We start from the raw sequence: 11,055 nt of genomic DNA, 5'->3' as shown, positions 1-11,055 counted from the left end.
CCTTGAGCTGAAGAGCTGAGGGATAGTGCCTAGGCCCAGAGTTCAGGCCCCATGACCGGACCCAAAAAAACGCCAAAAAAACCCAAAAAGGCTGGAAGTGGCGCTGTACTCAGGGACAGGGCCCAGGCCTGGAGTTCAAGCCCCAGGATGGGGAGAAAAAAAAAGTCCACAGAGGTATGTTCAAATTCAATATCTTGATTCTGATGGAGGTTTCCTGGGTATATACATGCATCTCATATTTCATCAGATATTTGAGAATATGTGTGAAAAGTTTGCTATACAAAATCATCTTTTATAGGTTAACAACTTATACAAAATTTAGCTTTTAGCTCTTTTTCTGTATCTATCATGGCACAGGATCATGGTAAAAAAGAACCCCATGTGGGAGCTTTGAAACCACAAGCTTTGCCTCAACATCTGTGTTGGGGAAAGTGGAGACAGACTGACCCGGGCAGCTAAGGTGGTGGAGCAGCTCACAGGGAAGACCCCAGTGCTTTCCAAAATTAGATACACTGTCAGATCCTTTGGCATCAGGAGCAATGAAAAGATTGCTGTCCACTGCATGGTCTGTAGGGCTAAGGCAGAAGAAATCCTGGAGAAAGGTGTGAAGGTACAGGAATAGGAATTAAGAAAAAACAACTTCTCAGATTTTGGGATCCAGGAACACATCGATCTGTGCATCAGATATGACCCAAGCATTGGTATCTATGGGCTGGACTTCTATGTGGTGCTGAGTAGGCCAGGATTCAGCATTGTAGACAAGAAGTGCAAGATAAACACAGAATCAGCAAAGAGGAGGCCATGTGCTGGTTCCAGAAGAAATATGATGGGATCATCCTACCTGACAAATCCCCATTTCTATCCAAAGGCCAATAAAATATTGTCAGTGAAATTTAAAAAAATGTAGCTTTTAAGGAAAAAAAAAACCAGAATACTGAGGTCAGATATGCTGATGTATACTTATAGTCCCAGCTACTCAGAAGGCACAGAGAGGAGGACTGTGGTTTGAGATCAACCAAGGTAAAAAACAGCAAGATCTTTTCTCAAAAGCAAGCTAGGTGTGATGGTACATGCCTTGTGGGCCTATCTATTTAGAAAGTGGAAATAGTAGGATTGTGTTCTGAAGTTGGCTTGGGCAAAAATTTGAGATTTTATCTGAAAAACAAAAAGCAAGTGGACTGGAGGTATGAGTAAAATGGTAGACTGCTTGCTAGCAAGGCGACCCTGAGTTCAATCCTCAATACAACCTGAAAAAAAGAAAAGGAATACTAGCATTGGGACCTTTTGAAGTTATTGAACTGACATTTAGGGCACATGGAAGGGGGTGGCCCATGTCAAGCTTTAATGCTTATCAAAATGAGGAATAACTGTGTAATAAATACTCTTGGCAAGAATAGAATGAGCTGTCCAATAAGTGTTTCCTAATGTTGTGAAGCTAGGGTGGGTAAGTACCCATTTGTGATGTAGAAGTATCTGGTTATTGAGTGGCATTTTTTTTTTTTTTTTTTTTTTTTTTTTTTTTTTTTTTTTGGTCGGTCGTGGGACTTGAACTCTGGGCCTGGGCGCTGTCCCTCAGCTCTTCAGCTCAAGGCTAGCGCTCTACCACTTGAGCTACAGCGCCACTTCCGGTTTTCTGGTGGTTTATTGGAGATAGGAGTCTCACGGTCTTTCCTGCCCGGGCTGGCTTTGAACCGCGATCCTCAGATCTCAGCCTCCTGAGTAGCTAGGATTACAGGCGTGAGCCACCAGCGCCCGGCAACTTGAGTGGCATTTTTATTAGACTGTCCTGAAAGACTTTCTGATACTGTGTTAGCAAATTGGTCATCATTGGAAATGGGCATGAGGGTCGTGGGGCCTGAACTCTGGGCCTGGGCGCTGTCCCTCAGCTCTCAGCTCAAGGCTAGCACTCTACCACTTGAGCCACAGCGCCACTTCTGGCTTTTTTTTTCCCTGCTTATGTGGTGCTAAGGAATCGAACCCAGGGCCTTAAGCATGCAAGGCAAGCCACCTTCCCAGCCTGATGAGGGAATCTTGTAGAGTAATAAAATGATTAAAAAAATTAGGGCCATGGTGGTAGTTATACAATTCTGTAAATTTACTAAGTATCATTGAACTTTTACTTAAAATGGATGAATTTTATAATATGTACATTTTATCTTAATAGATCTAGTTTTTATAATATTTCTTAAGCCCATAACTGGTTTTAACAATTTATTTATTTATTTATTTAGTCTGTTGTGGGGCTTGAACTCTGGGCCTGGGCACTATCCCTCAGCTCTTCAGCTCAAGGTTAGCATTCTACCACTTGAGCTACAGTGCCACTTCTGGTTTTCTGAATGGTTTATTGGAGATAAGAGTCTCATGGACTTTCCTGTCTGGGCTGGCTTTGAACAGTAATCCTCAGATCTCAGCCTCCTGAGTATCTAGGATTATAGGCCTGAGCCACTGGTGCCTGACCTGAGATTCTTTTAACATACTAGATAGCTAAGTAAGAGATAAGTATAATTCATAGAAAATGATCTAGAACATATTGAAAGACTGAACACTTTAACAAATGGATATGAATTGCCTCTGAAGCTGCTGCCCTATTCTTTTAAAACTGTTTAATTTAAAAATAGTTATTTAATCGATTTAATTTTAATATTCATGCTTTATGGTACATAGTTCTATGAATTCGCAAATGTATACAACAAATGTATACAATTAAGTATAGAAAATTTCCTCAGACTAAAAAGTTTCTTTGTGGAATGGGTATAATGGCATAAACCTGTAATCCTAGCATTTAGAAGGCTGAAGTAGGAGGATTTCTATTTCCAGGCCAGTTTGGGCTATATAGCAATTCTCTATCTCAAAATTAGCACCAGTTTGCACTCAACCATTTTCCCAGTCCTCAAACCTTGATGACACTTTGTCCCTATATTTTTGCCTTTTTGATACATTTGCCTTTTTGATACATTTTAAGAAGATTTGTCAAATTCAACATAGCAATTTTAATTTTTGAATTATAAAAACAATGGCTATTTGTGGGTTGTGGGGATTTCCCTGCTGGCACTTAGTTAACTGGAGAAGGGGGAAGCTGTCATACTCAGGATCAGTCTAATTTCAATCACACTCAGGCTCACAGGCTTTCAGAGTCATTTAGCCCACATCTCAACTGAAATATGAAAAAACAGATTCAGAAGAGAAAAGTGAATCTCAAATTTGCATAACTGGTTATCAAGCTATTGCAACACTCCATTTCCCAAGAGGCAGCCTCAGTATGTTTTTTAATGCTATATGCCATGATTTTTTTTTGGTCAGTCATGGGGCTTGAACTCAGGGTCTGGGTGCTGTCCCTGGGCTTTTACACTCAAGGCTAGTGCTCTACCACTTTGAGCCACAATGCCACTTTCAGTTTTCTGGTAGTTAATTGGAGATAAGTCTTATGGCCTTTCCTGCCTGGGCTGGCTTCAAACTGTGATGCTTAGATCTCAGCCTCCTGAGTAGCTAGGATTACAGGCGTGAACCACTGGCACTTGTCTTGTGTCATGACTCTTATTATTTGACTCTGAATTCTTTTTGTGTTTTGTCTGCCACATCCCTGGTTGCTAATGATTCAAAGAGTATTTGGTTTATCTCACTAGGACATGGAAAAGAGTGATTTTGGAGTTATTGAGTTATTATTCCCAATTCTTTGCGTATTAAAACCATAAATTCATTACTATTATTTGGTGGGTATTCATTCTGGTTAAGGCAAAGTACCCAAGAGAAATATAGCATCTTCCAGAATCAAGTCTTTTAAAAAAGGTAACAACTAGAAAGACCCTTAGGTATCATTTGAGGTGATTCTGAAGCATCATTTTGCATTCCCTACAGTCTCCACCTGAAGTAGTTTAGTAGAGGGATAAGAAAAAGGACGTGAATATTTATGCTACCTCCTCGAAGGAATAATCTATTATTATTTTCATTCTTGCTGAAAGACTTCTTCTAACATTTCCTGTAGTATTGATATACTAAGGATAAATTCTTTTAGTTTTTGTATGTATGCAAATTCTTTTTTTTTTTTTTTTTTTTGCCAGTCCTGGGGCTTGAATGCAGGGCCTGGACACTGTCCCTGAGCTTCTCTTGCTCAAAGATAGCACTCTACCACTTGAGCCACAGTGTCATTTCTGGCTTTTTCTGTTTATGTGGTACTGAGGAATCAAACCCAGGGCTTCATGCATGATAAGTAAGCACTCTACCACTAAGCCACATTCCCAGCCCATGCATATTCTTTATTTTAACTCTATGTTGACAGATGTTCCATACTCTTTTGGTTTGTGTTATTTCCACTGATAAGTCTGTTGTCAATCTTTATTTTTCTGTACCTATGGTGCTTTTTTTTTTTCTTTTCCTCTGGTTTAATATTTTTCTTTTTTTAGCATCAGTTTTAAGCAATTTGATTATGATGGATCTTGGTATCATCAATTCTTAAGTTTTTTGTAGTTGAGCCTTACTAAGTGTTCTGGGTCTGTGTGTTTATAGAAATTTTGGCCAGGCCGGGCACTGGTGGCTCACGCTTGTAATCCTAGCTACTCAGTGGGCTGAGATCTGAGGATCGCAGTTCAAAGCCAGCCTGGGCAGGAAAGACCGTGAGACTCCTATCTCCAATAAACCACCAAAAAAACGGAAGTGGCGCTGTGGCTCAAGTGGTAGAGTGCTCGCCTTGAGCTGAAGAGCTGAGGGACAGTGCCCAGCCCCAGAGTTCAAGCCCCATGACTGACAAAAAAAAAAAAAGCAATTTTGGCAAGTATTTAAATAATAATAACAATTATTATTATTATTATTATTATTATTATTGGTGATATCAGAGTTTGAACTCAGGGCCTTACACTTTCTTGACTTGCTTGCTTAGCTGGTGTTATACCACTTAAGCTGGGCCTCCGGCTTTTTGCTGACTATTTGGAGACAGAGTCTCACAGACTTTTCTGCTGGAGCTGGCTTTGAACTTCAATCATATAGATTTTAGCCTCCTAAGTAGCTAAGATAGCAGCTGTGAACTATTAGCATCTGGTCATTATTTTAATATTTTACCCTTCTCCCTTCTGTATGTATATTGATCCATTTGTAGTCTCAACACAGGTCAATGCTGCTTGGTTATTTTGTCTTTTCTCTGTTACGTTTTGTATAGCTTCTGTCACTAGGTCTTCAAGTTAAAGGTCACTAGTCTTTTCTGTTTAAGTAAAAAAAAAAATTTAAACATTCTGTGATTTGAACTAAAGACCTTTAGGGCTTGCTAGGAAAATGCTCTGCACTTGAGCCAGGCCTCCATCCAGGTCACTAATCTTTTCTTACACAATGACAAATTAGCTCCTAATTTTTTTGTTTTTGTTTTTTGTCAGTCATGGGGCCTGAACTCTGGGTCTGTGCACTGTCCCTCAGCTCTTCAACTCAAGGCTAGCGCTCTACCACTTGAGCCACAGTACCACTTCCAGATTTTTCTGTTTATGTGGTGCTGAGGAATCAAACCCAGGGCCTCATGCATGCAAGGCAAGCGCTCTACCACTGAGCCACCTTCCCAGCCCAGCTCTCAATTTTTCATGTGTGACACTGTATTTATTTTTTCTCTAGAAGTACACCTTAGGCCTGTTTTGTATTTTCCATTTCTTTCCTTAATATGATCATTTTCTTCTACTTTCTAGCATATATAGAGGACTTGCAATAGTAGCTATTTATTGTCTTTTTTTTTGTTTTTTTGGGTCCGGTCGTGGGCCTGAACTCTGTATACTTGTTGCAATATAGTTTTAATGTCCTTTTGTACTAATTTTGTAATCTAATTTTATTCCTACTGACTTACTTTGTATTCTTTTTTTTGTTTTGTTTTGTTTTTGGTCATGGAGCTTGAACTCTGGGTCTGGGCACTCTCCCTGAGCTCTTCAGCTCAAGGCAAGTGTTCTACCACTTGAGCTACAGTACCACTTCTGGTTTTCTCATGGTTTATTAGAGATAAAACTCTCAGGGACTTTCCTGCCCAGGCTGGCTTTGAACTATAATCCTCAGATCGCAACCTCCTGAGTAGCTAGGATTACAGATGTGAGCCACTGGTGCCAGCTTTTGCACTCATATTTTCGTGACTCTTTTTTATGTGTGCTTTTTGTTCTAAGTAGCCCAGGCTGATTTAGAACTCATGATCCTCCTATCTGACAATGTTTTATCAGATGTCAACTCTTGTGAATTGTAAGTTATTGAGTTATTTGTATTTCTTTCATAATTTTAAATTTTGTCTAGGCCAGTATTTTTTAAAACTGCTTTGGTGTTTTGAAGTTTGTATTTAAGATTTGCTGGAGGCAAATTAGAGGCAAAAATCTTAATTTGTTTGTATATACCTGAATTTATATTCAGAGTCTTTTGCTTTCAGCTTTAAGAACGTCTTTTAACATTCTAAATAGAGTGGGTCTTCTGGTCATGAATTCTTTTATTCTTTTCATTTTTCTGAAAGAAAATCTGTTTTTGTCTTTTTTTCTGAAAGACATTTTCCCTGGAGAGAATTCCAGATAGAGCTCTATTTCCTGTCCCCCCCCCCCCCCAATGCTTTAAAGATATTATCTTCTCGTTTGCAATTTTATATTACTAGAATTCTAGAATGATTTTTAATTTTTCTTCTATATGTAATATTTCTTTTTCCACTGGCAGCTTTTAAGAATTTTTTTAAAATCACTTTTTTTTTATTTTGCAACTTGGGTGTAGTCTTCATTATGTTTGTCTTATATGGGGTTAGTTGAACATGTTAGATATCTGTGTTAAAGTTTTATTAAATTTGGGATATTTTTGGCCATTATTCCTTTATGTACTTTTCTGTTCATTCTTGTTTGTGTTGCAGATTACATTTATAGCATATCACACTTCCCTTAGGCACTGTGCTTTTTCCCCCCTTTATTTATAATTTAGATGGTTTGTATAGAATGTCATCAAGTTCACTGATCACTTCAGTTCCTGTGAAACCTGGCCAGTGAATCATCAATTTGGAAACTATTTTTCACCACCACAACTTTCATTTGATCACCCTCCCCAGCTACCTGTATCTTCCATTTCTTTCCATGTGAACAAAAGGAGAGATAGACCCTATACAAAAGAACCAAGTGCAAGTTCTGCTTTAAAAAGCTTTGAAAAATCTTTCTATTGAGGTAGCATAAACAAACACCACCCAAACCTTTTGTTTCAGGAAGCCAAATTGATTGATGACTCCACTGCTGTTCTTTAAGCCTGCTATTGTATTTGCACTGAAGCCTTATTTTTAATAGGCTTTCCTAGCCAGTGATTGGATGTGGTAAGAATATTAATGCAGGCCTTTTCCTGTAAGATGCAGACTCCTTTGGTGTGTGAATTTGGCTTAAATCCTTCCCATCGGCCTGGCTGAGACTGGCACAGCAGTCTGAGTTTCTACTTACCCAATCCTTTGTCCTTTCCTATCTTTCTTTTTCGAATCAGATGTAGATCATAATCAAAAGAGTCTCCTGCCATTTCCAATGCCTTCTTTTCTTTCATAGGCTTGTCTCCTAATGTGTTTTTGACATTTGCTTCTTGGAGGATCTAACTAAACACAATTATCATCATCATCATCATCATCATCATCATCATCATCATCATCATCATCATCATCGGTTTATTTGTAGTTTTTATTTCCAGTTGGTATTGATTTCATTTCAGTGAAGTTCCAAATTTAAAAGTATTTCAGAAATGGTGATCTGTTTTCCATCATTTTCTCATTGACAGACCAAAGCTCAGAGGTCCTATTTAAACTGAGTTTTCATGTCTAAACTAACCTATATTATAGCAATAGTCTTGCCATAAAAGCTTGAGTGTTTTAGTTGTCACATTACTAACTTTCTTAGTGCCAAACAAGCCACTTAATTTCTCCCTGCTCATTAAAGGGAACAGACTAGCAAATCTACATAAATCTTTTAGTGCTAAAATGTAATTTTATAGATGAGAAAATAGAAATATTTAACTGGATAATTATCCAAAATCTTGTTTGTGAGAAAATGCCAAAATTGAGGTCTTTCTTTAGTAGGAAGGAAAAAAAAAAGCTCAAGACTTTCTGAGCTTTATTTTTGTGTTGGTCTTGGGTCTTGAACTCATGGCTTAAGTATCATTTGCGTGTTTTTGCTCATGACTAGCACTCTACTACCACTTGAGATATAGCTCTACTTCCAGCATAAAAATTTTTTTTTGGTGCTTAATTGGAGATGAATTTCATAGACTTTCCTGACTGGACTGGCTTTAAAAACTACAATTCATCCTTATATGAGTCTCAGCCTCCTGAGTAGCTAGGATTATAGGCATGAACCACTGGTGCCTGCAATGGAACTGTTTTTTAAGAAAATATACTTAGACACTAGCCTTGAGCTGAATTGCTGAGGGACAGTGCCCAGGCCTAGAGTTCAAGCCCCACAACCAACAACCAACACACACACACACACACACACACACACACACACACACACACACACACACACACACACACACACACACACACGAAAAAGGTCAAGTAAAGACTCCCTCTTACCTTCCCACTTCTCTTGAGAAGTAAGGCCTTGTCTTCAACTCAAAAAGATAAAATAGCATGGCCTGTTTATCTAGAGTGCTCTATTTCTTCTTGTGAGAAAGTTTCTGGGGCTGGGAAGGTGGCTCAGTGGTAGAGCACTTGCTTTGCATGCGTGAAGCCCTGGGTTCGATTCCTCAGCACCACATAAGCAAAAAGAAAAAAGCCAGAAGTGGCACTGTGGCCCAAGTGGTAGAGTGCTAGCCTTGAGCTGAAGAGCTGAGGGACAGTGCCCAGGCCCAGAGTTCAGGCCCCACAACCGAACCCCTCTGCCCCCCCCAAAAAAGATTGGTATTTCTGCTTTTACTTTATATTTACCTCTTTTTCTTCGGGTCAGATTCCTGCTCAGCCTCTGTATTTAGACATCTTATTCACTTAAGAAGTGTCTCTCTAAAAATGGGTACAATCTGAGCACTGGTGGCTCATACCTATAATCCTAGCTATTCAAGAGGCTGAGATATGAGAATTGAGGTTCAAAGCCAGCCTGGGCAGGAAAGTCCATGAGACTCTTATTTCTAACCACCAGAAAACCAAAAGTGGAGCTGTGGCTCAAAGTGCTAGCCTCGAGCAAAAGAGCTCAGGGACAGTGCCCAGGACAAGCCCCATGACCAAAACAAACAAACAAACAAACAAAGGATACTATAAGGTTGGTTAGCCTTAGATGTAACTAACTTATGATCACTTCAAGACCAAAGGCACTAGGTTAAAAGTATTTAAGTTAGTTACTGCCAGCTTTTGCAACATCTGGAAAAGCACATGAAAGTCTGTAGTCATTGCTTTAAATTGTAGTCACCTTGGATCCCAAGGAAAGTGGAACCTGGCAGGTACTTTATCACCCAATGATAGACTTCCCTACACAAGTGTGAGCAATGATCCCATGCTGGGAACTGCCAAGCAGCGACAGTGATGATGTTTTTCCAGAGCCATCTCACACAGTCAGAACTGAGATTATGACCCACCAGACCACAATTTGACCAAGATTGCTTAGTTATGCATACCTCTTCCTTTCTGCCCAGTTCCTCCTCTATTCAAACCTAATGCTCAAATCAGCTCCCACAGGTACAGGCTGCAATGTCTCATTTCTCTCATCTTCCCAATATATTGATTAAATTCCTTTAATAATTTCCCTTCACCATTACTTTTTTTTTTAGATCTGGACAGACCGACCAGATCTAATTTATTGGGTCTTCCTGAATTTAGGCAGCTATAATGAGTTGGAACTCATTTTATGTACTACTATGACCCAGAATGGAATAGATGTACAATTGTAGGCTCTTTCTCCCATGGGATATATTTTATATTCTTCAAAGATTCCTCTCCTGGGAACTTGTAATTGCAGTTCCTGTGATGTGGGTGATGTCTCTCATCTTACTGACTGGCTGGTTTGAACTTCAATTCTCTGAACTGAACTTTCCATGGTTAGTCATGGGGACTTCTATGGAGTGGTGAGATTTCAAACTGGCTTCAGGCCAGCTTCATGTTGGAAAGCTTTGTCTAAAATTGAGAAACATTCCTGCATGCTTATCCTAGTTCTTATGGTAGTTCTTTCTTTCCCTACTCTGTGGCCTCAGATATGTATGTCCATAGCCTCTCTTGTACACCTTAAACTCTGGAGGACTTATCTTCCATTGTCCCTTGGAAATCTGTTTAAGGAGATGCTGAAGGAGACTTTGCCCAGGGGGAGAGAAGAATAGAACATAGTATTCCAGCGCTTTCCAAAGTGATCCCTTCTCTCCCCAATTTTCAACTGTGTCTCCTGATATAGTGATGTGCTAACAGTCATAGCACCAGCTTTTGGTTGCACCCTTTATTTTATTTTATTTTTTGTCGGTCGTGGGGCTTGAACTCTGGGCCTGGGCGCTGTCCCTCAGCTCTTCAGCTCAAGGCGAGCGCTCTACCACTTGAGCTACAGCGCCACTTCCGGTTTTCTGGTGGTTTATTGGAGATAGGAGTCTCACGGTCTCTCCTGCCTGGGCTGGCTTTGAACCGCTTTGAACCGCGATCCTCAGATCTCAGCCTCCTGAGTAGCTAGGATTACAGGCGTGAGCCACCAGCGCCCGGCTTGGTTGTGCCCTTTATATATATCCCTGGATGGGTTAAATGAGCAGACAAGCTTAATCATTTGTGTAAGCTTAATCATTTGTGTATCTTGGCTCCATTTTATACATAGGGAAACAGAGACAGCGGGTCAAAAGGCCAAAACCAAGGCCCAGATCTTCCTGGTTTCCAAGTCTAAGTTTTTTCTTTCTTTCTTTCTTTCTATCTATCTATCTATCTATCTATCTATCTATCTATCTATCTATCTATTTATCTATCTTTTTTTATTTTTATTTTTTGTGAGCATACTGTACAGAGGGGTTACAATTACATGGGCAAGATAATGAGTACATTTCTTATCAAGCATTGCAGCCTCCTCCTTTGTTTACCCTTCACATCCCTTCCCAGCCTCCTTCCCCCCGCCCCCGCAATCCTTTCCCCCCCACCCCCGCACCAAA

General features: G+C 39.8%; 1 pseudogene; it reads left to right on the top strand.

Moving 5' to 3' along the window:
* The first annotated feature begins 348 nt into the window (after window positions 1-348).
* Window positions 349-876, top strand: LOC138812068 (large ribosomal subunit protein uL5-like; annotated as a pseudogene).
* The last annotated feature ends 10,179 nt before the right edge of the window (window positions 877-11,055 follow it).

Source organism: Dipodomys merriami, unplaced genomic scaffold, assembly GCF_024711535.1.
Source record: "Dipodomys merriami isolate MVZ:Mamm:240054 unplaced genomic scaffold, mDipMer1.0.p SCAF_56, whole genome shotgun sequence".
NCBI classification, from domain to species: Eukaryota; Metazoa; Chordata; class Mammalia; order Rodentia; family Heteromyidae; genus Dipodomys; species Dipodomys merriami.
The sequence above is the reverse complement of the archived record's forward strand: the minus strand, read 5'-3'. Positions and strand labels throughout refer to the sequence as shown.